This window comes from Sus scrofa, chromosome 2, assembly GCF_054392235.1.
Source record: "Sus scrofa isolate SSC_HxYL_T2T_F1_AM1 chromosome 2, Sscrofa_HxYL_maternal_Yorkshire_Landrace_v2.0, whole genome shotgun sequence".
NCBI classification, from domain to species: domain Eukaryota; kingdom Metazoa; phylum Chordata; class Mammalia; order Artiodactyla; family Suidae; genus Sus; species Sus scrofa.
Window position 1 is genome coordinate 90,160,561 of NC_139384.1, and position 23,775 is coordinate 90,184,335.

Genomic DNA, 23,775 nt, shown 5'->3' on the forward strand with positions numbered 1-23,775 from the left:
AAAAAAAAAAAAAAAAAAAGACTTGAAATTCAACAGTACTCCTTGCCCATGGGCTGCAGAATGGATGCAGGCATGGAAACAACATGAATTTTGCTGTACATCTCCATCAGAACTCTTGGGAAACCAGACACATTGTCAATGAGCAGTAATACTTTGAAAGAAATCTTTTTTCTGAGTGGTAGATCTCAACTGTGGGCTGAAAATATTCAGTAAACCATGTTGTAAACAGATGTGCTGTCATGCAAGCTCTGTTCCGTTTATAGAGCATTGGCATAGTAGATTTAGCATAATTCCTAAAGGCTCTAGGATTTAGAGAATGGTAAATGAGCATTGGCTTCAACTTCAAGTCACCAGCTGCATTAGCCCCTGACAAGAGAGTCAGTCTATCCTTTGATTATTTAAAGCCAGGCATTGACTTCTCCTTTCTAGTTATGAAAGTCCCAGATAACATCTTCTTCCAATATGAGGCTATATTAAAAATCTGTTGTTTAATGTAGCCACCTTCATTAATCTAGATCTTTCAGATGACTTGCTTCATCTTCTACATCAGCACTTTCTGCTTCCCCTTGAACTTTTATGTTATGGAGATGGATTTTTTCCTTTGAACTCATGAACCAGCCTCTGCTAGCTTCAAACATTTCTTTCACAGCTTCCTCAATTCTCAAAGCCTTCATAGAATTAAAGAGAGTTAGGGCCTTGCTCTAGATTAGGCTTTGCCTTAAGTGAATGTGTGGCTGGCTTGATCATCTATACAGAGCAATAAAACTTTTTCTATATCAGCAATAAGGCTATTTTACTTTCTTATCATTTATTCACTGGAGTAGCACTTTTAATTTCCTTAGAGAACTTTTCCTCTGGATTTACTACTTTACTGACTGTTAGGCACAAGAGGCCTAGCTTTTAGCCTATCTTGGCTGTGTGCCTTCCTCACTAAGTTTAATCATTTCTAACTTTTGATTTGAAGTGAGAGATGTGTGACTCTTCCTTTCACTTAAATATTTAGAGGCCATTGTAGGCCTTTGGATTGACCTAATTTCAGTATTGTTGTCTCAGCATAGGAAGGCCTAAAGGGGACAGAGAGGTGGAAACAGCCTACCTGTCAGTGGAGCAGTCTGAATATGCACACTTATTAATTAAGTTTGCCATCTTATATGGGCGCCATTCGTGGCACCCCCAAACAATTGCAACAGTAATATCAAAGATCATTGTTTGAACATCAGTCTGACTGTGTAAACATCCATCTGTCAGCATGCTCGTCTGCCAGAATGGCTGTCTGAACATCTATCCATCTGTCCCAACATCCATCTGTCTGAACATCTGTCCATTTGTCTGGATGTCAGTCTGTTCAAATGTCTGTCTGTCTGATATATATCCATGTGTCTGATCATCTTGTGTCTGAGTGTCTGTAACACTCTATCAGAACATTTGTAAATCTGCTGGGCTGTCCATCAGTCTGTCTGTGAAACCAAGCAGGACCCTTCAGGACCCTCTCAGGTATACAAGCCCACCACCCCATGCCCTCTGCCTCTTTAAGGAAAAGATTTTGTTTCAGGCTCCCTTGAATCTCAAAAGTCTAGTTCAAGATTTAATGATTAGGAAAATGTAAACATGTAGAAACAAAGAATAGCTGTTTGACAAGGAAATGTAAAAATTTAAGCAATGGATCAGCCATATAGCAGAGTCACAGGACCTTTCATTCCTCCTTGAAAGACAGAGATAACAACATCTGAGGCACATTCCTAAGCTGTTTTTGCAGAAACCCGACTCCCACCAGGTGGAAATTGCTGACCATAAGCACATATAGATTATAAACTAGTTGGGACCAGAAGATTGATGATTGAGATTCTAGAAATTTCATGCTGTTGCCTCACCACCAATCGTCTGAAGAATATCCAGGTACCCCGAAACCCACATCCCTAGTGTTGTTTTAAAAATACTTCCCTGAAAGCTGCAAGAGCTGCCCGTTCTTCTTGGTGCCCTGTAAAAATCACTGTACTTTCCTTCACCACAACCGGTGTCAGTATATTGGCTTTACTGAGCATAGAGAGAGTGGACTCAAGTTTGCCAGTAACATCTGAAAAGTTGTGTGTCTGAACACCCGTCTGTTGGCATACCCATCTGCCAAAAGTATGTCAAGGGAGGCATGCCTTGTTGGAGGGCCATCTTTGGAGATGAGCCTTCACACACAATTATCAGCCATGCTGGAGGCAGAAATGGGTGGCTCTGCAGTTTATTTGGGGCTGTGGACAACTTTCCTATTCTCATATATCAATCAGGCTGCTCCAGGTTTTCAGTTTTTGCTTTTGTTTGGAGTGTGTGGCCGTATGGCCACCAGATGGTGCTCAAGTACCTTTTAGATTTGAGGTTTGGTTTACGTTTTGCCCTGAATCATTAGAATTCTGATTTAGTATTCTGTTCACTGAATTCCTTATACCGCTTAAACAGACTGCCCACTGACAAACAGTTCTGGATGATAAGTCAGCTGAAATATGTCATTATCAGAATGCAAAGCCATGCTTAGCACTGATTTAGACTGGGGGCTAAAGCCCTGAGGTTAGGGCACCAGAGAGCCAACTTTGCTCAGAACCAAGGTTGCATGTAACAATGCTCATATGCTGTGCCCCTCACACTTCCACTGCAGACATATAAAAATCGGGGGAAAAGGAGTTCCCGTCGTGGTGCAGTGGTTAACGAACCTGACTAGGATCCATGAGGTTTCAGGTTTGATCCTAGGCCTCGATCAGTGGGTTAAGGATCCGGCATTGCCTTGAGCTGTGGTGTAAGTCGCAGACGTGGCTCGGATCCAGTGTTGCTGTGGCTCTGGCATAGGCTGGTGACTACAGCTCTGATTAGACCCCTAGCCTGAGAACCTCCATATGCCGTGGGGGCAGCCCTAGAAAAGACAAAAAAAAAAAAAAAAAAAAAATCCGGGGAAAAGAAACATATTAGTCTTCACCAGAAAGGCAAGGCATATACTTCCCACATTCTTCATGCGATGAGAGCATGAAAGGCTTATGGCCATTGTCCTTTTCTTTTTGCTCCTCTTTCTCACTGAAACCATTTGGAAAGAAACCTACATGTATCTTTTGGAAGAATGAAACTTGGAGAATCTAGAAACAAATTTTAAAAAACTAAACAGTGAAAAGAAGTCTAAGCTTGATTGCAGTGGAAGAAACAGTGCTGGAAATTGAGGAGATTCTCTACCTAACACTTTGTTAACCATACAATATACATTAGCCTCTTCATGGTCCTAAGTCAGACTCAGAGGTTCTGGTTAGCAATAAACTCATCAGTTTATATTCCACCCCCCCCTTTTTTTTTTGGTTGTGCTTGCAGCATATATAAGTTCCCTGGCCAAGGATCAAACCTGTGCCTCTGCAGAAACCAGAGCCACTGCAGTAACAGCACTGGTTCCTTAACCCACTGAACCACAAGGGAACTCCTCCTTCTACATTTTTGAATGCGTCTATCCTGGGAAATTCAAATTCTGTGGCCTGATTTATTGATAATGCTGTCAAGCTTTACTTCAGCAAAGAGTAAGGTAACACGTTATTTTGTTAAATACTTTTTATATTCTGCTTTTATGATAATAAAAGAGGAATATCCTCTTTATAGCATGGATGTGTCTCTCAGGCAAGATACAGGAAAGCAGAAATACACTGTGCAGCCAGGAAGCTGGGTGCAATTTCTGCATGTGATTTAGCTGTTTATTCTGTAACCTAGTCACTTTTCAGAAGAGGAATTTACTGCCTTGTACAAATTGTCCCAAGGCTTAGTATCGACTTCTGTATAACTTATTTCCTTTACTTTGGAAAAGAGTAGATTGGAATTGCAAGGCACTCCTGACTCTAAATTAGAGGATACACAAGGATTTGTTGTATTTCTTTGTAGGAAGATTGTTTTGGAGTTCCTGTTGTGGCTCAGCAGGTTAACAACTTGACTAGGGGAGTTCCCGTCGTGGCGCAGTGGTTAACGAATCTGACTAGGAACCATGAGGTTGCGGGTTCGGTCCCTGCCCCTGCTCAGTGGGTTAATGATCCGGCGTTGCCGTGAGCTGTGGTGTAGGTTGCAGACGCGGCTCGGATCCCGCGTTGCTGTGGCTCTGGCGTAGGCCAGTGGCTACAGCTCCGATTCGACCCCTAGCCTGGGAACCTCCATATGCCGCAGGAGCGGCCCAAAGAAATAGCAAAAAGACAAAAAAAAAAAAAAAAAAAAAAAAGAACCTGACTCGTATCCACGAGGATGTGGGTTCAATCCCTGGCCTTGCTCAGTGGGTTGAAGATCCACCATTACTTCAAGCTGTGGTGTAGGTAGCAGATGAGGCTTGGAACTTGCATTGCTGTGGCTATGGTGTAGGCTGGCAACTGCAGCTCTGATTGGACCCCTACCCTGGGAATTTCCGTATGCTGCAGGTGCGGCCATAAAAAGTCAAAAAAAGAAAAAAAAGAAGGAAGGTTGTTTTGTTTGCTCATGAGCATTATTTCTATAATAACAAAACTAGCATATATGAAAAGCTTCCCATGAAAACGCTAAAATGCTGCTGTGGTGGTTCAGAGGGACTTACAGTCAACTCTTGGTTTAATAGTATTAATGGTGATGATTTATGTAATATCAGCAAGTTCTCTGTGTAAAGCTCATGTTTTTTTATCAGTTGTTCCCACAGATTCATCACTTCTGGCAAGCATGCTGATGTATTGTCATGAAAACAACAACTGTGTCAAAGATAATAATAGATACGTAAGTCTAGGAGGCCTGCCAATGCTAGCAAAGGATTTAGGAAGCTGGAAGTTGATCAGCTTTCCAATGGTATGACCATTTGGCCACAACTTTTTTTTTGGGGGGGGGGTCTTTCTAGGGCTGCAGGTGCAGCATATGGAGGTTCCCAGGCTAGGGGTCAAATCCAAGCTGTAGCTGCCGGCCTATACCACTGCCACAGAAATGTCAGATCAGAACCACATCTGCAACCTACACCACAGCTCATGGCAACCCCAGATCCTTAACCCACTGATCAAGGCCAAGGATAGAACCTGCATCTTCTTGGATACTAGTTGGGTTCGTTTCCGCTGAGCCAGGATGGGAACTCCCGGCCACGATATTTGTTATCTTATGACCCATGATTTGTCAAATTTCTGCTCTGAACAGTCCTCTTCCCAGTTTAAGTGAAATACTAGGAAAATGGTTTGGTTCAGGAGGGTTTTCACTGAAATCTTTGCTAATGACCTTGTTCCTACTACCTATTTACAGTTTGTAGAACTTTTAATAGTCTCTTGCCTTTCACACTGTGTGTCATCTGCTCATACTAAGATAATGTTGTCTAAAAAATTGAAACTATAGGTCACCCCTATTGTTCTATAAAAGAGTGGATATACACAATGGCCATGTGAAGAAAATTGGCTTAATGGTTTAAGTCCCTTACTGGACAACCTAAAATTGGCCATCAATCTTTGCCAAACATTCTACTAGTATAACCCACCAAAAGAGAGAATTGAGCCATTAGAGCCCAGCATCAAGGGACATGATGGACACTGGGCAGGCAAACAGCCATCCTAACTTCAAGGAACCTAATATTTGATCACCTAAAGTTTTATATTGAAAGATTAATGATCAATGGGAGAAGTTGTGAAATAAAATTCATATTTTATGGCAGGACAAAAAAATTTTAAACTAAAATTTCTTCCCTGCCCTTTGGCCTTCTCTCTCCCTGCACTGTGCATTTTGTGTCTGCATTATGCATCAGCCAAACCTCCCCCATGAGCAGGAAAACCTGCCCAACCATAAACAGCAACATTCTTCTAACATCAACAAGACACCTCCTTAAAACACTCCTTCTTGATCTTGTAAGGAGTCACATGACCCACTAAGGTGCTTAGATCTTGATTATGTAAACTAACACTAATATGTCATTTCATGTATAGCCTTCTGTCTCAAAAAACTTATATAAACTTTGTCTTTACTTCTAACAGGCAGAACAGTTCTCAGAGCTTTCTGAGAGGCTCTTCCCAGGTTATAATCCTCAAATGTGGCTCGAAAAAAATTTCCTAAATCTTTCTTAGATTGATTGACTAACTTTTTGTTGACACCTATCTCAAAGAGCTATCTGCACCCCATGTTCACTTCAGCATTATTCACAGTAGCCAAGACATAGAAACCACCTAAGTGTCAATCAAAGAATAAATGGATAAGGAAAATTTATACACACACACACAGGAATATTATTCTGCCATAAAAAGGAAGAAAATCTTGGAGTTCCCTCCATGGTGCACTGAGTTAAGAATCTGACTGCAGTGGCTCGGGTCGCTGCAGAGATGCGGGTTCAATCTCCAGCCTGATACAGTAGGTTAAAGGATCTGGAATTGCCACAGATGCAGCTCAGGTCGCAGCTGCAGCTCATGCTCCATCCCTGGCCTAGGAACTTCCATATGGTGCATATGGTGCAGCCGTAAAAAAAAGAAAAATTTTGCCATTTGCAACAACCTGGATGAATCACAAGGGCATTATGCTAAATGAAGTAAGTAAGAGAAGGTTCTCACTTATATATGGAATATAAAAAAGCCAAATTCACAGAAATAAGTAGATTGGTGGTTTCCAGGGAATAGGGAGTGGGGGAAATTGGGAGATTTAAGTCAGAGGTTACAAGCTTCCAGTTATAAGGTGCATTAGTTCTGAGGACCTAATATAAAAACACGGCGACTCTTGTTAACAATGCTGTGTTGTATACTTGAAAATTGTTAAGAGAGTAGATCTTTTTTCCCCCTTTCTTCCTCTTTTTAATTGAAGTATAGTCAATTTACAATGTTGTGCTAAGTTCTGCTCTACAGCAGAGTTATTCAGATACATATATGTACACGCACACACACTTTTAAAATATTTTTTCCATTATGATTATCTTAAGATGTTGAATATAGTTATCTGCTATATAGTAGGACCCTGCTGTTTATCGCTGCATATATAATAGTGTACATCTGCTAACCCCAATGTTCTTCTCCATCCCTCTCCCAATCCCCTCCCTCTTGGCATCCACAAGTCTGTTTTCCTTGTCTTCAAGTCTGTTTCTGTTTTGTAGATAAGTTAATTTGTGTCATGTTTTAGATTTCACATATTTAGTATTATCATATGTTTGTCTTTCTCTTTCTGACTTACTTCACTTAGTATGAGAATCTCTAGTTGCATCCAGGTTGCTGCAAATGGCATTATTTCATTCTTTTTTATGGCTGAGTAGTATTCCATTGTATATATGTACAACATCTTTACCCATTCATCTGTCAATGGACATTTAGTTTGTTTCCATATCTTGGCTATTGTAAATAATGCTGCTATGAACATAGGGGTTCATCTTTTTGAATTAATAGTTTTGTCTTGATATATGCCCAGCAGTGGGATTGATGGATCATATGGTAACTCTATCCTTAGTTTTCTGAAGAACCTCCATACTGTTCTACATAGTAGCTGTACCAACTTAATTCCCACCAACAGTGGAAGAAGCTTCCCTTTTTCCCATATCCTAAGAGATAAGTTAATTTGTGTCATATTTTAGATTTCACATATTAAGTGTTATGATATATATTTGTCTTTCTCTTTCTGACTTACTTCACTTAGTATGAGAATCTAGTGAGATCTTAAATGTTCTCACTACACAAAAAAATGATAACTATGAAGTGATGAATGTGTTAGCTAACCTTATTGTGGCAATCATTTCACAATATATACTTTTAGCAATCATTTCATTGTACACCTTAAACTTATACAATGCTAAACATCAATTATATCTCAATAAACTGGAAAAACTATTATATAAGTTACATGTGTGAACGATAATTTGATATACTGGATTAAATAAAAATAACTTAATATTAACTTCACCTATTCTTTTTACTTTTTTAAATGTAAATATTAGAAAACTTTCAATTATACCCTTGAAGAGTTTACAGAAGAGCAGAGACAAGTTTGCAGAAGACCTTGAGAGATGCTTCCTCCAACAGAAACAACCAAAAAACTGGCAAGTTACCAGCAACAATTATCTCAGAACTCTCACAACAAGTTTAGAAACATTTATCCAAGAAAAACTACTGAGCCTTGGTAAAAACAGCATGGTCTGTGACATTTTACCTTGGAATTTCATTCTCACGTCCCCTGACTCAGCAGCATAGTGAAGTATTGGTAGGTTTGGTAGCCTTGCTGGTGCCGGAAGAGGCTGATATGATTTGGAGCTCCAAGGAAAAGCCCCACATCAACAGCTTTGATGAAAACCGTAGTGCTTGGTAGTAGTCAGATGCCTACATGGAAGCTGCCTAAGGCTGTAATAACAGTTGGGGCAAGCAAGGGACCAGCCAAAAGTTAAAAGTGAAGATCCAGGAAATAAGACAGCTCAAATGAGGATCTGAAAACTCTTGACATTTTTCTGCTGATCTGGAAGCCTGTGCATATAGGCAGGGCTATATTCATACACAGGAAATACCAGAGAGGCCCCCAGTTTATTATTCATATCTGACTGATCTTTAGACCCTGTGTGAGCAGGAAATGAAAGCCCAGGCAAACTAGTTAACTCCCTGAATTTTGAATACCTTCCCTAACCCACGATCAGATCTCTTTTGCACTGGATGGAAGCCTAACCAACTCAAAGCTTTTGATCACTAGCTGACTACTAAGCTATGATGACTCTAGGAAGCCAGAAATGACAACAACCCAGGAGGTGGTATCAGAACACAGAGTAACAACCACAGTACATTATCTAAAATGTCCAATTTTCAACAACAACCAAAATATACAAGACAAGTGGAGCTCCTGTCATGGGTCAGCAGTTACCAAAGCCGACTAGTATCCATGAGGATGAGGATTCCATCCCCGGCCTTGCTCAGTGGGTTAAGGATCCTGCATTGCCGTGAGCTATGGTATAGGTCACACACTTGGCTCGGGTCTGGCATTGCTGTGGCTCTGGCATAGGCCAGCAGCTGCAGCTCAGATTAGACCCCTAGCCTGGGAACCTCCATATGCTGTGAGTGCAGCCCTAAAAAGACAAAAAGACCAAAAAAAAAAAAAAAAAAAGGAAAAAAAGACAGTCAATAAAACTGTCCCTAATGGAAGCCCAGATGTTGGGTACAATTGATCAAGACATCAAATAGCTATCAGAAATATGTTTAAAGAACAAAGTGAAACCATATTTAAAGAATTAAATGAAAGCATGACAGGAATGCCTACACACATGCACACACACACCAAATAGAAGTTCTAGAGTTGAAAAGTAAAATAAATGAAAATTTTACTAGAGGGGTTCAGTAGTACAGTTGAGCCTGCAGAAAGAATCTGCTGACTTTGGTATAGATCAATGTAGATTATTTAGTCTAAAGAACAAAAAAGTTAAGGAATTAAACAAACAAACAAACAAAAAACCCTGAACAGAGTCTCAGATACCTGCAGGGTACCATTCAGCATATCAACTTAAATGTAATGAGAGTCCCAGTGGAGAAGCAAGAGAAAAAAGGGCAGAAAAAAATATTTAAAGGAATAATGGTTGAAGCATCTCAATCTTATAATCTACACACCCGAGAATTCAGTAAAATAAAAAATAGGATAAAATCAAGTTATTACACCTTGACACATCCCAAGCTGCCAAAAGACAAAGACAGAATCTTGAAACCCTGTGTAGTTTTTTTAATCTGTGATTTTGTTTTTAATTCTTAAGCTTTATGACCAGATAATTTACAAATCTCTGCTGACGGTAGAGCTCCCCTACTTTAAACCTTCCATGAGTTGGCAAAAGCACCATTATCAGTCACACAAATCCAGTAGTTCTACAGTTGTGTTTTTGAATATCTATTTAAGAGACAATCCTGAATTCTAACAGCCTGACCTTGTAAGAATTCACATGCGAAGTTTGCTAACATATCTTGTCACACTGAATTTTGAAAGCATCTGATCTTAAAGATCATCTATAAAATGTGAGAAATGCTAAATATTCTTTACTTGATGCTGTACATAAACCTCGCTAAAATGCCTTTCAATAAGTAAAAAGCAGTATTTTAGATACAGATCATTTTAATGAAATTGGCATAGTTGAGACCAAAAAGATAAAGGGGACATTGTCAGTTTATCTTCAGCTCATGCCTTAACAGGCTAGTGAACACAACTTGAAACACAGGTGAATCTTGCTCCGTTCTATGAGATAGTGAAGGGATCTTCTCAGTATTTAAATATATTAATATAACCAGTTATAGAAATCTAAATATAAAACTATTCTCCTATAGGTTCTGAGAAGGTATTCACCATTTTCCTGAAAACTTTAACATTCCACATTCCAGTTTAATCATCTCTGTAGGGAGTTCCCATTGTGGCGCAGTGGTTAACCAATCTGACTAGGAACCATGAGGTTGCGGGTTTGATCCCTGGCCTTGCTCAGTGGGTTAAGGATCCGGTGTTGAAGTGAGCTGTGGTGCAGGTTGCAGATGAGGCTTGGATCCCGCGTTGCTGTGGCTCTGGCATAGGCCAGCGTCTATAGCTCCAATTCGGCCTCTAGCCTGGGAATCGTCTCTGTAGAAGGGGAAAACAGTGATAGTACTTGTTGAACTGGAATTACTACTAAAATTCAAAAAGCTGACCATGTTCATTGGGTCACCAACCAATCTTATTTAAATCAGGACCATCCAACAGAAACATTCCATCAACCATACATGATCTGAATTCTAGTGTATGAGATCAATTTAAATATGGTACACATATAAAAGTCATGAGACATTTTGGTCTTATAATAAATAAGGCGGTGGCCAACTTTTACTCATTAGTAGCTTTTTTTTTTTTTTTTTTTTTTGGTCTTTTTGTCTTTGTTGTTGTTGTTGTTGTTGCTATTTCTTGGGCCGCTCCCACGGCATATGGAGGTTCCCAGGCTAGGGGTCGAATCGGAGCTGTAGCCACCGGCCTACGCCAGAGCCACAGCAACGCGGGATCCGAGCCGTGTCTGCAACCTACACCACAGCTCACGGCAACGCCGGATCGTTAACCCACTGAGCAAGGGCAGGGACCGAACCCGCAACCTCATGGTTCCTAGTCGGATTCGTTAACCACTGCGCCACAACAGGAACTCCATTAGTAGCTTTTTTGAGATAAGCTACTGAGTCTTCCTTTCTCCCTTCTTAATGCCAGTGAAGATCATTTTCATTCCAGGGATGTTCTTGGAATTCTCCAAGCACTCCATCAGTGTCTCCTCTCCCCAGGTGATGCCTTTGTTCTTGTTGGCATCTGTGTAAGGGAATCCAGGAGCCTGACCTGTCTTCCGCCGAAACAGACCATGGAGGTTTGGACCAGTCTTATGCTTGCCTCCCTTTTCTACAGTATGGCACTGGGCACACTTCTGGACAAAAATCTTCTTCCCCTTCTCAACATCACCAATTTTAAAATCGTTCTTTTGCTGAACTCAACAGATAGGTGGCCACTCAAAGGCTGGATATCCCGCTTTCTAGGTCCAAGGACACGCCGATCTGCACCTGTGTACCCTGTGTGGTATTTTTGATGTGCCTATTAGCCATCTGTATATCTTCCTTAGAAAAAAATGTCTATTTAGATCCTTTGCCCATTTTTTTTCTCTTTTTTTTTTGGCGGCAGCTTGGCATATTGGAGTAGTCGGTCCAGAGATCAGGTCTGAGCCACGGTTGCAACCTGTGCTGCAGTTGCAGCAATGCTGGATCCTTTAACCCACTGTGCCAGGCTGGGGACTGAACCTGTGTCCTGGTGCTGCAGAGAGGTTGCTTATCCCGTGGCACCACAGCAGGAACTCCCCTTTGCTCATTTTTAATTAGTTTATTTGTTTTTTTATTATTGAGTTGTAAGAATTCTTTCTATATTCTATATACAAGCCCCTTATCAGATATATATGATCTACCAATATTTTCTCCCATTCTGAGATTGTTGTTTCACTTTATTGATAAGTGTCCTTTGAAGCACAAATGCTTTTAATTTTGATGAAACACAATTTATTTTTTATTTCTTATGCTTCTGATGTCATATCTAAGAGTGAATTTCCAAATCTAGGATCACGAAGATATTCCCCCTGTGTTTTCTTTGAGGATTTTTATAGATTTAGCTCTTAGCATTTAGGTCTTTGATCCATTTTGTGTTAATTTTTGTGCAAGGTATGGGGTAAGGATCCAGTTTCATTCTTTTACTTGTGGCAATCTCATTATTCCAGCATCACGGATTGAAAAAAATTCTCTGTTGAATATCCTTGATGCCCTTGTCAAAAATCTGTTGAGTATGGGAGTTCCTTGGTGGCTCAGTGAGTTAAGGATCTGGCACTGTCACTGCTGTGGCTTGGGTCACTGCTGTGGTGTGGGTTTGATCCCTGGCCCAGGAATTTCTGCATGCCACAGGCAGACACACAAAAAAAGTCAGTTGTGTATGGACCCATGGGTTTCTGAATTCTCAAGTTTATTCTATTTTTCTAGATATCTATTTGTGTGCTGTTACCACCCTGTCTTCATTAGTGTTGCTTTGTAGTAAGTTTTTAAAGTGAGAAAGATGGATCCTGAAACTTTGTTCCTTTTCAAGATTGTTTTGGCTATTCAAGGTCCCTTGCAATTCTATATGAATTTTAGAATCATCCTGTCAATTTTTACAAAGAAGCAAGATGGGATTCTAATGTGGACTGCATTGCATCATTAGGACAATTTGGGGAGTACTACCATCTTAACACTAATACTCATCGTCCAATGAACATGGGGTATTTTTCCATTTATTTAGATTCTCTTTAATTTCTTTCAATGATGCTTTATAATTTTCATTATACAAGTCATACTTCTTTTGTTAAATTTATACCTAAGAATTTTATCCATTTTGATGTTGTCATAAATTGAATTATTTTATTTTCATTTTTAGATTATTCATTTGAGGTGTGCAAAAATACAATTTTTATATGTTGATTTTATATCCTATGACCTTGCTGAACTAATTTATTACTTTTAATAATGTTTCAGTGGATTCCTTGGGATTTTCCATATATAATTTCATGTCATCTGTAAATGGAGTTAGTTTTACTTCTTTTTCAATACAGATTCCTTTGATGTCTTTTTCCTCCTTAAATTACCCTGACTAGAACACTTGTACAATGTTGAAGAGAAATGATGTCCACAGACATCCTTGTCTTGTTCCCGATCTTGGGGGAAAGCATCCAGTCATTCACCGTTAAGTATGATGTTAACCGCAAGTTTTCAGAGATGATCTCTATCAGGCTGAAGATGTTTCCTTTTATTCAAAGTTTGTTGAGTGTTTTTATCATATCGAATTTTGTCAAATGTCTGTGTCTACTGAAATGATTATGTGCTTTTGTCCTTTATTGATATGACGCATACCTTTTCTTCTCAAATAATTTTAAAAACAGTTGCATAGGAAGTTCACTTGTGGGGCAGGGAGGTAAGGATCCAGCATTGCTGCAACTGTGATTCAGGTTCAATCCCTGGCCTGGGAACTTCTGCATACCACTGGTGTGGCCAAAAAAGCCAAAACCCCCCTCAAAATAAAAACAAAATTGCATAAAATAATAACTATAAAACTTATTGTTGGGCTCATAATGTTAAAATATAATTTACATGACAATAACACAAAGGAAAGGTAGGAAGAAGACTATATTTGAACAGTTTCTGCATAATATTGGAATTAAGTTAATATTAACCTGAAATTGTTTTGAGATAAAAATGCTATTTTGGAAGTTCCCATGTGGTGCAGTGGGTTAAGGATCCCTCGTTGCCACAACCACAATGCAGGTTTGATCCCTGGCCCAGGGAACTTCCATATGCACTGGTGCAGCCAAAAGAAATGGATATTTTATTCCCCAGAGTAACCACTAAAAAAATTCCAAATAGTTTTTTTTTTTTTTTAAGTAACGAAAGTAAAATCGTGCACTTGAAAATATCTGTTTAACACAAAGGAAGAGAGTAAAAAAGGACAGAGGCACAAAAAAGATATGAGATATATACAAAACAAATGGTAAAATGGCAGATATAAATCCAACCATAACAATATATAAATGGATTCATAAACATGCCAATGAAAAGGCAGAGATTGTCAGACTGGATTTCAGAAAAGCAGAATCTAATTATAAGCTGTCTATAAGAGACACACTAAATTCAAAGACACAAACAGGTTGAAATTAAAAGGATGGAGGAGTTCCCTGGTGGCTCAGCGGGTTAAGGATCTGGCCTTGTTACTGCTGTGTCACAGGTTCAGTCCTGGCCCAGTAACTTCCACATGCCATGGGTGTGGACAAAAAAATTAAAAAAATAAAAGGATGGTGAAAAGATATACAATACAAACAGTAACTAAAAGAAAGCTATAATGACGAATAACAGAGAGTGGACATTAAGGGGGAAATTTTTACTAAAGACAAAGAGGAATATTTTATAATATTAAATGGGATAATTCACTAGGTAGATAACAATTATAAACAAATACATCTAACAAAAGAGCCCTAAAATATATGAAACAAAAACTGAATGAGTTGAAGGGAGACTTACTCTACTGTCAATAATTGATAAAACAACTAGGCATAAAATCAGCAAAGATATAGAAGACTTAAACAACACTGTAATTGGCATTTGTAGAAAACTCTACCCAACAACAGAAAATACGTTTTCTTCAAGTGCACATGGAACTATCTATGATGGACCATAATCTATATGTTATCTAATTATATGTCTAATTTATGCTAGGTCATAAAACTAGTCTCAATAAATATAAAAGGATTGAAATAATACAAAGTATATTCCCTGACTATAAGAGAAATAGAAACCAACAATAAAAGCAAATTTAGGAAAATCCATAAGCATTTGCAAATTAAAAATACTTTTTTAGATAACTTTGGGTCAAAGAAGAAATTACAAGTTATATTAGAAAGTGTTTAAAACTGAATAAAATGAAATCAATATATCAAAATTTATCAGATTCAGATAACACAGTGTCTAGAGGGAAATTTATAGCTTTAAACACATATGGTAGTAAAGAAGAAAGTTTAAATCAATAAGCTTTTAAGAATCTAGATGAAAACACTATACCATAGAAAATAGGACATAGTAGACTAGAGTGGGAATCAATGAAATGGAAAATGAAAAAATAGTAGGAAAAATAAATTAAGATGAAATTCTCTAAAAAGAGCAACAAAATTGACAAATCTTTAGCCAGACCAACAGAGAGAAAGAGAGAGGTGTCACCACAATCTTAATGAAAGGGGTACATCACCATTAGCCCTAGGAAAATTAAAAGAATTATAAAGAAATACAGAGAACTGGAGTTCCCATCATGGCTCAGCAGTTAACGAACCAGACTTACATCCATGAGGACGCGGGTTCAATCCCTGGCCTCACTCAGTGGGTTAAGGATCTGGTGTTGCCGTGAGCTGTGGTGTAGGTCACAGATGCAGCTCGGATCCTGCATTGCTATGGCTCTGGTGTAGGCCAGCAACTACAGCTCTGATTTGACCCCTGGCCTGGGAATCTCCACATGCCACAGGTGCAGCCCTAGAAAGAAAAAAAAAAAGAAAGAAATACAGTGAACACTTTTATACCAACAAATTAAACCACTTAGGTGAAATGGGCAAATTCCTAGAAAAACACAAATTATCAATACTGACTCAAGAAGAACAAGATAATCAAAATTGACCTACAAGAAGTAAGGAAATACATTAAAATTAAACATTTTTCCACAAAGGGAATCCAAGGCCAAGATGGCTTCACTGATACATTTTGTCAATACCATACAAACTCTTGCATATAATAAAATAGGAAGGAATGCTTTCCAACTCATCTTAGGAGGCCAGACAATGTTATTAAAAGAGGAGTTCCCGTTGTGGCTCAGCAGGTTAAGGAACCAACATCGTCTATGTGAGGGTGCAGGTTCCATCCCTAGCTTCACTCAGTGGGTTAGGGATCAGGTGTTGCCCCAAGCTGCAGTGTAGGTGCAGATGGGGCCCAGATCCAGTATTGCTGTGGCTGTGGTGTAGGCCTGCAGCTGCAGCTCTGATTCAACCCCTAGCCCAGAACTTCCAATATGCCATATGGGCAACTGTTTTTGTTTTGTTTTTTTTGTTTTTTTGTCTTTTTGCCATTTCTTGGGCCTCTCCCTCGGCACATGGAGGTTCCCAGGCTAGGGGTCTAATTGGAGCTGTAGCCGCCAGCCTACGCCAGAGCCACAGCAACGCGGGATCCGAGCCGCGTCTGCAACCTACACCACAGCTCACGGCAACGCCGGATCGTTAACCCACTGAGCAAGGGCAGGGATTGAACCTGCAACCTCATGGTTCCTAGTTGGATTTGTTAACCACTGTGCCACGACGAGAACTCCACACATGGGCAACTGTTAAAAGGAAAAAAAAATTACTACAAGAAAACTATTGCAGCCTTACTCCAGTAACCATATTAGCAAAGGTAAAAGTCCCTTAATTCTATACCCCCTGCATCTGAAATCTGCCAATGCCTAAATGCCAGTTTCCCAAAACCTTACATAAGATCAACTCTGGCTTTATTTGGGGACATTGTCCCTTACAAGTACAACCCTTCTTTGCAAGCAAACAGAAGTTCATTTTTTTGGGCATCAGATCTCAAGTTCAATTTGATGTTGATCCACCACACTTTTGATCGTTCAACCCCATTTTACAATTGGTTATTGGTTCAGTCTGCGAGTGACAAATGCACTAATGCAGTTTTGAGATGACCAAATTCAATCTTTACAATTTTTGTGGTGATTGCTATTATCATTTTTAAATTTATATATATTTGAACTCCAAAATGCCAAAATACAAGTATAAATTTTGTGAGGAATTTTCTGAATTGACATTTATTAAACAAGAAAAAATCCTTTGAAGCTCTTAGTGGTATATGCAATTGTTCATTTAATATAAAAAAATGGTAGAAAGTCACATATAAACTAGCATATTCTAAGTACCAAGCATAATAGATTTATGATTTCTTCAGGTAGTATCAAAGAAAGTGATTAACACATTTTCTGATTAAGAGAAATTCAGATGAAGATATTATAATCACAGAAAAAATTGTAATGGATGGCCTTCCATACTGTATACCATTGTCAGACTTACAACTCAAATGACATTTTTTTTTATTTGTCTTTTTGCCTTTTCTAGGGCTGCTCCCGCAGCATATAGAAGTTCCCAGGCTAGGGGTCTAATCAGAGCTGTAGCCACTGGTCTACACCAGAGCCACAGCAACTCAGGATCCGAGCTGCGTCTGCGACCTACACCACAGCTCACAGCAACGCCGGATCCTTAACCCACTGAGCGAGGCCAGGGATTGAAGCCCAAACCTCATGGTTCCTAGTCGGATTTGTTAACCACTGCACCATGATGGGAACTCCTCAAATGACTTTAAAAATACTATTTTCACAGAGTTCCTGTCATGGCGCAGTGGAAATGAATCCGACTAGGAACCATGAGATTGTGGGTTCCATCCCTGGCCTCGCTCAGTGGGTTAAGGATCCAGCGTTGCTGTGAGCCGTGGTGTAGGTCACAGACATGGTTCGGATCCCGCGTTGCTGTGGCTGTGGAGTAGGCCAGCTGCTGTAGCTCCAATTGGACCCCTACCCTGGAAACTCCATATGCTGCGGGTGTAGCCCTAAAAAGCAAAAAAAACCCAAAAAACAAAAAACCAACAACAACAAAAACTATCTTCAGAGTATTTTCTAATTCTAAAATTGCAAGCACATCTTCACATGTGCAATGTTTTCTCATGAAAAAGTTTGCTTATAAGGCTGAGAGTGATCCATGCCTGGTGAGAGTTTAGAAATGAAAAAATTGTTACGAAGATTATCTTATTGAGTTAGGAATTAATTTAAAAAGCTTATACTGTAGATAAAACAAATCAAATTTTTGTGGATATTTACATAAAGATGCGAACAATATTTATCCAAAGGTGAAGCGGCATAAATGATTATCTGGAAGGTATTGGTTGCCTTGTCCATCTATATGTATATATCTATATCTCTATACATCTCTAACTCTATATATATGTATTTTGTTTCTCAGGGCTGCACCTGCAGCATATGGAAGTTCCAGTCTAGGAGTCAAATCAGAGCTGCAGCTGCCGGCCTATAACACGGCCACAGCAGCTCCAGATCTGAGCTAAGTCTGCAACCTACACCACAGCTCTCAGCAATGGCAGATCCCCAACCCACTGAGCAAACCCTCATGCTTATGGATACACGTCATGTTTGTTACCCCTGAGCCATGATGGGAGTTCCGCTTTGTCCATATTCTGCGTAATGCTGCCCAAACAGCATCTATGTCTTTCTATTGACATTAAAGCAATTGTCATCAAATCTCTTTCTTACATCAACATTTATGCTGTTTGAACTGAGTGATTAAAAGATTTTTTGATTTTTTTGACATTCAGTATTATTCAGTTCTCTTGAATTCAAAATTCATTGGCTCTCTCTAACAAAATGCAGTTGGGAGAATCCTAAGTTTATTTGAAGCACTGAAATCATTACTTAATTCTGAAGAAAAAGTCTCAGAATGTTTGTTGAATTTTTAAACAATCCATTGAGTAAAGCTTACTTATTTAGTTTTTAATATCTGTTTTTCACTAGGATTATGCAAATTGAAGGAAGAGCAAACAATGTTACTACTCTGTTTTGTAAAGAAATTCAAATGTGTTAAGAATTGACAAAAAGTTTATCCCTTTAAGCGTCATGGCAATTTTTAAAAGAGACTTATGAGAAAGCGGAGTTCCTGCCATGGCGCAGTGGGTTAAAGACCCAGTGTAGGGAGTTCCCATCGTGGCGCAGTGGTTAGCGAATCCGACTAGGAACCATGAGGTTGTGGGTTCGGTCCCTGCCCTTGTTCAATGGGTTAACGATCCGGCGTTGCCGTGAGCTGTGGTGTAGGTTGCAGACGCGGCTCGGATCCCGCGTTGCTGTGGCTCTGGCGTAGGCCGGCGGCTACAGTTCCGATTAGACCCCTAGCCTGGGAACCTCCATATGCCGTGGGAGCGGCCCAAAGAAATAGCAAAAAAAGACAAAAAAAAAAAAAAAAGACCCAGTGTTGTCTCTGCAGTGGCTTGGGTCACTGCTGAGGCACCAGTTCGATCCCTGGCCCAGCACAGTGGTTTACCCAGCATTGCCATAGCTGTGGTGTAGCTCGAAGCTGTGGTGTAGCTTGCAGCTGTGGCTTAAATTAGATCCCTGGCCCAGGAATTTCCATATGCCACAGGTGTGGCCATTTAAAAAAAATCTGCCTAAATGATACTGTGTTATAAAGCACTTTTCTTCACTCAACAGTAAGTTTTGGGGTTCTTGGTTTGGTTTTTTTTTTTTTTATTTTTTTTTTGCCACAGTGTGCTGAGGCTTGATGTGTTGATGTGGGCTCTCAGCTCTAAGGGAACTCCCAATATTAAGTTTTTAGATCTATTTATATTGCTGTATGTACATTCAGTTCATTGCTTTTAATGTGCAGTATATTTCCATTTTACTTATCCATTCCCCTAGTGATGGACATCTATATTGTTTCCATTTTTTCCCTTCCTATCAGAAAATGTCAAAGAATATCTCCACACATAGTTCCATATGGGGTTAAATGAGACTTCCAGTGGGGTTTTGTCTCATCCTCACATGGCCAGCTTCTCCTCTTCCTTTAACCCTCAACTAAAATGTCACATCTCTTACCATCCTATCTAAAGCAGGTTATTCTTTCTCAGTTATTCTTTCAGTCCCTAGTTTGTTTCTTTCAAAGGATTTACAAAACATTGAAATATTGTATTTATTTCCTTTTTTTTCTCTCTCCCCCACTGGAACATAAGCTCTATGAAGGCAGGTACTTTGTCTCATGTACTTTTGTATCCTCAGCATCTAAGACAGTGTTTGGCATAAGTAGGTGCCCAATAAATATTTTATGAGTGAATGAAGGAAGAAAGAAGGATTAGAAAAAGGGATAAAGCTCTGGAGAGAAAATATGAGGATGATCCCAGGGAACTTGGCCAGTTGAGTCCTAAGGTGAGAAAAGCCGGTAAAAAATGATCTATGATGAGAAATGATTGGGACCCTAGGAATTGTGAAATCTGATACTAAAATTTAAGTTCTTTTTGTTTCTGTGCTGTACCCCCCTTTCAGTATCCTCAAATTTTTAAGCCTATTTCTCATAAAAGCTAGTTAGGCTTTGGAGAATCAAAAAGAAGAGGTCTGTGTCAATACTTGGTACAAAATATTATGAAGTACTGACAGTAACTGCAGATGAGGTAGTATAAGAGAATGAGGGAAAGAGGCAGCAATAGGTATTTAGAGTGTGGGGTGATAAGAAGCCACCAGAGAAGTTGACCTCTCCAGAATCATCAGAGTACTCCGAAGGATACTGTACTTTCACCAATTACATGAAATAGGAACTTTATATTTATACATTAAAATAAAAGGTAACCCCAGAAGATTTGGAGACATATATTACACATTTTCATGAGCTTATGCAGCGTTCTACAGAATTCATAAGACATTTAGAACTTAGGCAAATATATTTTTCCATCAGTGGTGTCATTGGCTGGTTGACAGTTGAGACTATTGGTAGCAGATGTAGAGAAACTAACTTACTAACCTGACTCTGAAGCTCTATCATTAGAGGTAATGGAAACTTACAAGGAGATTGGAAAGATCAGCCTATCCTATTCCCTGTGGAACATTTGAATTAAATCACCCCTGGTACCCCTCCATACTCCTTCCTCATATACACATGGCAAGGCACATTGGATATCAGGGAATGCTCCTGGCACTGTTTGATGGAAATAAATCCTGCTTAATAGTGTGTTGTGTGAATCTCCTCACAATCAGTCTCAGGAAGTACCGGAGAAAACTAGTATCCACCTTAGGCAGCATGGGATGCATGGGAGATGCTTTCTGACTTGCTGTTGAACAGTGACTAAGGCACCCTGGGACCTTTGATGATCTTGATGTGATAGAGATAAACTGACTCATTGTTTCATCATGAGGCACCTTCAATGATATATAACCTTGAAAAGTGGGGTTTTTTTTAAGATGAACACTTTGGTCTTGCTGAAAGATGGACTCAGCCTGTTTTTCCTAATGATTAAGTAAAGTAAGTTTCTATGTATTTTGCTGAATGGGTGGAAATCATAGAATGGGTTAAACACAAGAGCTTTGAAGCAAGTAAGGCTTGAGGTTGAATTTTGGTTCTGGTACTTGATCACTGTGACCTCAAGCAAGAAACCAATGATCATCACTTTACAGGGTTGTTTAGACTATTAAATGAGATCATGTATACACAGCAGTTAGCACATAATGAGTATTTAATTATTTAATTAATACCTAAAAACACACCAAAAAATCTAATTAAATACCAAATCTAATTGGTAATTATCAGTAATAGCAACTTAAAACAGAAGTTATAACCTTTGTAAAGGTTTATATCTTTGTTACCTTTGTCAGAGTTTCTCCATACAGATGATAAAACTTTTGTTCAACTTAATTTACACAATATAAACTTTTACTCTTGAACTGTGCTTTCAGAGATGATTGTCTGAAGTTAAACCTGTAGAATCTCTGATCTAGAATATATGATAATAATATTCCTCTGGTTGCTCTTCAAAGCTAAGGCTTTTTTATACCTGGTTTAACTTAAAGTTTTCTTAGACATGCTTGTTCTTGTGTTGAGATGAAGCTACTGTATTAGGTAGTCATTCTGGTGTTGGTAGTAGATTCTTAGAAACTTTGATTTTTTTTTTAAGTCCTCCAACCCAAGGTGTTCATTTTCCAGGTAACTGATTTAATAGAACGGGTTGAGGTGCCATGGAAGATTATTAAGCCAACTAGCACAGGGATTCTGGGTGTAAATTTCTACCTTTGATTTAATCCAACTTGAACCAACTGAGCAGCTTATGTAAACAACCTACAAATATGTACTGAGTTGTAGGTGGAGAGATACCAATGATAATACAAACCAAGTCCTTGTCTCCAAAGCACACAAGCCACAAGAGTACCTGGGAACACCATATGTATAACAGAGAAATGCTAGTCATAGGACATTCTCAATCTCCTTCTGATCACCAGTTAAATATTAGACCTTTGGTGGCACACTTTAATTAAAATACTCAAAATGACACTAAAACAAGACAGCAGTAACTATGAAGCAGACTCCCCTACTGGGTGATATTGTTTTGCAATGTCTGTAAATCCCTCTGTAGGTGGCCTTTCCACTTGGCTGTCTTTTAACTTTTATATTGCTGTTTGAGCAAAACTGTGCTGTCCTGACCACAATATCATATCCTCAAAAGACAAAGATCTTTCATGCTCCAGCAAAAAAGGGGTGATTTTCTCTGGTGCCAGTTTAATTTTGGCCTCTGTATGCCTCAAGTGGAGCCCCACTTTACCTTGCAAGATGGTTCAGTCCACTCAGCTCAACATTCTAACTGTTAGATGTCCCTGAAATAGTATGTGTTAGTTGTAGAACCAATACATTTCACTCTATGGGCAGAATTGGTCACCATATTTTGGAAGCTCCAGGTACACCTGTGTGCCTTGGCCAACTGTTTGAGGACTTCATCTCTAACCCATGTAGTCAAGAGTAGGGAGAAGGATGGGAACTGATGTAGGCAGGAACGGATGGACCTCGAAGGATGGGCAAGATTTAAAATTGTAGATGCAGAAATGGTGACTGTTCCAGCTGAGGAGAATGACATTGCCTGTTTCATTCTACAGCATAAAGAATTTTCACTTCCAAGTAATCTTTTCAACTTCACTTCTTGAAGTGCGGGGACAATCTCCATAACAATTCAATTTATCCAAAGGAGGTTGTACAAGTTTCTGTGATGTCATATCACGAAATAACAGTGCCCTTCTTTCACTTAACAAGGTTAAAAAGTACAAGGTACAGACCCATATAATTGGGAGGTTCAACTCTGCCCTCCTATATTTGATTTCTGATTTTTTTTATTGACTGTTTTTCAGAACGTGAAATCCCCTTGACACTTTTCAGTACTAGCAGAAAAGTTCCTGACTCCTTCCTAGCATTTGGCACTGTAAGCTTTCCCTCCTTTAGGCTTGCTCTGACACCATACTCTTGGCTCTCCTCTCCTTCTGGTCATTCCTGCTCAGGCTCTCTGTCCCTTGAAATGATTTTGGCTTTCTCTCTTCTCTCTCTACAGGCTCACAACGGCAAACTAGGGATTCTTAGAAACTGCAAAACACCTTGAGGTAAGCAAGCTCCTTAATGGGGCTTACTAGCTCTCAGACATTATTCTGCCTTGGTTAAATAAAACTGACCCATAGGGACAAATAATGTGGTAACCTTTGTTAGGGAAACTTCCAGCTACCAAATCCTGCCCAGGCACAACAGGAAAAACCTTGAAAGGAGTCCCAGTTTAAATTTCTTTTGATATTGTTGTGCACAGGCCTTAAAAAGATAAGCACCCCTGAGCTTATTTCCCGAGACATTCTCTTCGAGCCCATTTTTAGACAGAAGTTCCAAGCGACTGAATTACACAATCTCGTTCACTGAACTGCCCCCAGCGCCAACCTGGGCCTGGCACAGAGCGGGTCTGGGGGCTTATCTCTCTTGTGGTGACTGTGTCTAGAGTTCAGGTCCTTGGGTAGGCGGAGGGCAGGCAGCCAAAGTGCCAAAGGCTGAAGAGCAGAAAAAGGAGCCATTGTTGGCTTTGCCTAGAGGTGCTGCCTTCAAAATAACTCGTCCTGGAGTTCCCCTCGTGGCTCAGTCGTTAACGAATCCAACTAGGAACCATGAGGTTGCGGGTTCGGTCCCTGCCCTTGCTCAATGGGTTAACGATCCGGCGTTGC

The 23,775-nt window shown here is 39.5% G+C and overlaps 1 protein-coding gene across 5 annotated transcripts in view; it reads left to right on the forward strand.

The window, feature by feature from the left end:
* LOC102160361 (zinc finger protein 354A) overlaps window positions 1-23,170 on the forward strand; it is a 58,012-nt gene extending 34,842 nt beyond the window's left edge. For 3 of the 5 annotated variants that reach the window (XR_014837985.1, XR_014837988.1, XR_014837987.1), the window contains one exon: window positions 4,652-7,854. The gene's annotated coding sequence lies outside the window, so the exon portion shown is untranslated. Of the gene's footprint in view, window positions 1-4,651; window positions 7,855-7,894; window positions 10,768-23,126 lie in introns of those variants that run through there. The other 2 variants (XR_014837989.1, XR_014837986.1) reach the window with 2 other exon arrangements.
* Window positions 23,171-23,775: the final 605 nt, after the last annotated feature.